The 5,518-nt window shown below is 32.3% G+C and overlaps 1 pseudogene; it reads right to left on the minus strand.

Annotated features, from left to right (window-relative positions):
- Positions 1 to 202: 202 nt before the first annotated feature.
- On the minus strand, positions 203 to 3,061 carry LOC114727498 (protein NRT1/ PTR FAMILY 5.4-like; annotated as a pseudogene).
- Between the last annotated feature and the right edge of the window lie 2,457 nt (positions 3,062 to 5,518).

A 5,518-nucleotide genomic window follows, 5' to 3' on the forward strand; every position in this document is an offset into this window, starting at 1 on the left:
CAATAAATCACACTAATTAAACAAATATATTATGGATAACATATAAAATTTCACCTACTTTAAAATCTAGCACTATCCCATATAATTATCATTAAAAATTGAAATTATCATAAATTAATCAAGATCAAATATAAGATTTATATCAAACCAACTAATTACTATTCATAAATTGTAGATTTCAGAGGCCTTTTGGTACACATACCTCTTAGAAACAACAAGAAAACACCTAAATTCAAAACCCCTAAACCAGCAAGCAGAAGATAATAATAATCACGGCGTGACCTATTCAGATTATTCCCCAGCCATCTTCCTTCGCTTGCTGTCTCCACCACATAGATATAATTCCACTGCTTATAAAATTTCCAGCCCCCGACATTACTAACATAAAGTGCAGCCCAATGCTTCTCATAGCCACTGGCATTTGATCATAACACAAATGTTGAAGCCCCACAATTCCAAAAGCATCAAAAAACCCACCAAGAATATATTGGGGAGCAACCACCAAACCCTAATTGGCACTATTGCTTTTGGATCATCCAAGAGATTGTGATCACTCGCTGTTTTAAACCCTTTTGGCCTCAACCATGGCAGCCACAAGCATGGTTATAACAGCAAAGATTAAGCCAATGCCTATTCGTTGAAGTATTGTGATGCCTGTGGGTTTGCCTGTGAATTTTCTTACCAGAGGCACAAAGAGTCTGTCATAGGTTGGGACTATGGTAATAATGGCGATGCAAGTGAAGCCTAAGAGTGAACCTGGTGGAATGTTGAAGTGGGGTCCAATGGATCGAACCATTGTGCTGCCTTGTTTAATGTATAAGGTTTTCATCTGAGCAAAACTACACTGGTATATAAGCTTATTAACCATATGGGCATAAGGCCAAGAACCAGCTTCATTTCTTCTTCACTTGGTTTAATGAACATAGCCTCCAAGGATTTCTAGTCTTGCTTGACGCATCAATGTCATCAATTATCATTGCCTTGTCTAAAAATCTGAACACGTTTGTCAAAAGTGTTAACACTTTGTATATTAACTTCTTGGTTTAATGAACATTAGCCTCAAAAGTGTTTTGTGAAGGTTCATGTGATGCGATGATAGTAGGTAAGATGAATTTCAAGGAAAACTATAAACATGTATGTAAGGATCAAATTGATTGGCCTCACTTTGTCTTGTCGCTCATCTCTAGTATGTTTATATGCGAAACTAGCATATGCTTCCCGGTACACACGGGAAGCTTTAACATAGTAAAATAACATAATCTTCTTGCTTTCACAAATTATTCATGCATTGAATCCATCTGCCATACTATTATATCTTAATATAATCTAGATAATTTAAAAATTACAATGCCAGTCACAAGGAAAAAAAACTACTAATTAGCTTATTTTTAACATATTTAATTTGATATTTTTTATGTATCAAGCATTCGGTTATACTTGAGCATTTGGACTTAATTAAAAGTAGCTCCAATTTCCTGATGTGATTTTCTCTATCCACATAAGTTTTCAAACTTCTGGTTAATACTATTTAACTTTTTTTTTTCCCCTTCAGATGGGCATGCCAATTCAGTTAATTAAACAATATCCTCTCCTTAGAGATGGTCATAACATCAATGTTTTGATAACCCAAGGATATAATATTGCAACAATTTTAACATTTGAGAGGTAATGTTAATCATATACCAGTATGTATTGTAGGGCCATCAATAATATTCCTCAAACAATTCAGGAGCAAAAATACTATTTAACCCTTGTCAAAATGGTTATTTGATAATTCGGATAGTACCTGAAATGTTTGGTGTGATCAAAAGTCATAGATTGAGGCTCTGTAAGTATGCCACCATTGGATTTATCTCCATAACAAATGCCTCTTCCATCGCGCGTTTCATCTACGCGCCACTTTCGAACGGCAGCTACCACCACCTGTGCCATGCTGGTAAAAGACTTCCCAAGGGCCTTGTTTCTTATAATTCCTTATGCCTAACAAGAAAATACCAAATCCAACACCCATAACTGCTGCTAATATGCTAAACCCTATGTCCCATCCAACATTATCCTGAATTTGCAAAATGCCAAGAAAAAATAATAAGATGAATCACAAAAAGAATATGAAAAAAAAAAAAGAAATGATAGTTAATATTCTATAATTTCCCTTGGAAGTTATCTTAGTGGTGGCTCACTAATGCATGAGTATAGAACCTTTTGTATTGGCAAATAGTATATTTTTTAATCATTCTCTTAATTTTATACCATGTTTCAGTTTGATTATCATTTAACTTTGTTAAGTTTTCTTTTATATTCATTTTAATACCAGCAAACTGATTCCACCTAATTATATAAGGCTACAGATCGAGGTTGTTAGTACTATTAGAATATACGTTCAAGTAGTATTGAATTAAAACTTCGTATAAAAATTATAGGACCGATTATGTGCATATTTATATAAGTGTGTGTATATAATTGTAATAGTTAGATTTGAATTATTTTGTTAGCATATGTAAAACTTCATGTCCTTAATATAAAAGCTAGTTGACTAATTTGAGTAGATTAAGTAAATTAGTTAAATTAGTTATTTGTAATAAATAAGTATTGTATTATCTAAATTATTCTTGCTAATCTATGCATTACTCTAAGGACTATCTTAAAAAAAATAGATAAATATGATAAATAAAGTAGATTAGGATCTTATATTTAGAAGCAATTAAATGTTAAACTAGCTCTTATTTAAGAACCAGAAGAGGTAGTACCAAAATGGACAATTAAATTAAAAGAGAATATGATGATGAAACAGTACCTGGATATAAGTAATACCACAAATGGAAGGATAAAACACCAATGGCAAGTCCAAAGTACCACCAATTGAAGAATGAGATCTTAGCCTAATCTCTTGAGGCGATGACTCGTCGAACTGATCAGCAGCAAATGTTTGGATGCATGGCTTGTGCCCTCCTTCCCCCATCGCTACTATGTAAAGTGCTATGATAACACCAACTTTCGACTCCCTACAGAAATCACTGGCGACGCTGATACTACCAACAAAACATTCCCTGTGTCCATCCATATATTGATGCAGAAAGGGAGAGGGGAACGGGAAAAGATCAGAGAGAAGAAAGAACCAGAGTAGAGAAAAGGCGAGAGAAGAAAGTAACTGTAATCTGATTCAATGCTCAGAGTTTGCTGGGAAATGAAAAACCGTAAAATTTCTAATAATAGTAAAAACACCTAATCCTAATAATTAGAAATGCTCAGAGTTCACTTAGCTTCTACATTTACCACTAATATGACAAAGTACTACTTTTGGTTCTTAATATAGGAATCAGTTGACTTATTTAGAGATTAAGAAAGTTAATAAATTACCTTAAGTATTTATTTATATTTATTTTTTTTCTCCAAAGTAACTTGCTACTTTTATAAATTGATATATACTCTAATGATACATGTAAGTATTTCAGATGGATCATGTAACATATGCTATAATTAAGTAATTTAGTAACTTTCTTAATCTTTTCAAATTAGTCAACAAAGTATTATATTAAGGACTGAAGTAGTAATAGTTTTTTTGGCAATTGAGAAATGAGTAGGTATATATACCAGCAAATAGATTATGGAAGAGACGATGATGATGTTGAAACGACCGAAGTAGGAATCAGCTATGAAGGCTCCAACCAAAGAACAGACGAAGGAGACACCAATCCATGTGTTGACATTCTTAGCAGCTGTCGATGTTGTCTCTTCCACACATTGGTGAGATAACTTATCAAGTTTCCAGCTATACCATAGAATGCAAATCTCTCTGCCATCTCCACAACTGCTTGCAGTTCACCAAAATTAACCATTTATATGAAATTTGCTTCAAAAACATATATAGTAGATGCATTTGTATTATGAGTCTCACATTAACAAGGCTCACAAATTTCGCGTGGTTTATAATTAAGTTCAAGAGGCTCTTTCTTGTAATAGACCAGTCTTTTAGGATTAGGTTTTTCTTTTGGACTTGTGCTCATAACAATGTATTTCTTATTATTAATTAAGTTTGAACTTCGAATTAGAATGAAAATTGGACATTTTTAATTAGGGCCTAATTGTTAACCAATTTTATAATATAATTTACACTATAAAATGAGTCTTACATTTAAGATCGAAGAAGTATATGATTTGTGGCAAGAGGTTAGAGAGAGAGAGCATACATATCATGAAGATGGCAGCACTCCAGCCACCTTTAGAGGCTTGTGATCACTTGAACACTTATTTCCCTTTACTGGACATGTCTCGCTACCCATTTCTGCTAATTAAGTTCTGGAACCACTCATCAAAATGTGAATAAACTTTGGGGTTTGTCTTTGATCATACCCTACACACTACATGTATATGTATATGTATATATTTTAATGTTTATTATATGTGTGTGTGTCCACACATAGACAGACAGGTACACAAACATTGCTAGCCATATGGTATATTTTGTGGTTATTATATGTAGGTATCAATAATGAAATTTGGCCGTGAATGTTAACAAAAAGGTAATGTACCTGGCACAAGCCATGCATTTAAGAATTATATTACAGGTCTTTTAAAAAGTATGGATAGCCAAGATTCCTTTGTCTTTTTTGTTTTTACTTACTTCCCCCCTTTTTTAAAAACACAATTTTACAAAGTTAATTCTTATTGCTATTGAATGGATACCAGAGACACACAATAATTTTTATACTCGATGGGAGGTGACATAATTTTCACTAGACTGTTAAATAAAACTGGCACGAATATTCTATGTTTATAAATTAGGACTCCATTAAGTTTACAGGACTAGGCGAATAAATTTTAATTATATACTACCCCTGGTCCTAATTATAAGACTATATTTGTAGACTAGAAATAAGGTCTTATAATTAGAACCAGAGGTATTATAATACTATACTCCTTCAATCCTAAATATAGGACCCATTTTATAGTGTAAATTTACACTATAAATGGGTCTTATATTTAGGACCGGAGGAGTATTTTTTTTTTATATCCAATTAAACGAATTTGATTATTGGTAACTAGTCTCTTTTTGATGCGAGTGCTACACTACTACCTTATTACTTTGGTTTTAATTATAAAACCTCATTTGTATATTACAAACGAGGTCTTATAATTAGGACCACAGGTAGTATAATATAAACCTAGGAAAATCCTAAAAGAATACTTCTAAAATTTTAAAGTTTCAAGTTAGGAATGACTGCAAAAATGTATTATCATTTACTTTTCAAATGTTATTAATTGTTGTTCAAGTATAATAAACAGAACTGATTTGAAATTTAAAAATTCAAGAGTATTTTTTTGGGATTCTCCCCATAATTAATCCTCATGACAAACTCCACCATTTATGCGCCTATACGAACCTGATTTCTAAAATTCTGTAAAATGCACACAAAATATGAATAGTTTTCTAAACATAAACACGGAATGATAATTGAATCAAATATCATTAATGAATTATTGCTGATCATAATGTGGTATATTTAGCTTTTAAAAGAGA

The sequence above is a fragment of the Neltuma alba genome, unplaced genomic scaffold, assembly GCF_004799145.2.
Source record: "Neltuma alba isolate B1F8T4 unplaced genomic scaffold, ASM479914v2 tig00012479_pilon, whole genome shotgun sequence".
In the NCBI taxonomy this organism is placed as follows: Eukaryota; Viridiplantae; Streptophyta; class Magnoliopsida; order Fabales; family Fabaceae; genus Neltuma; species Neltuma alba.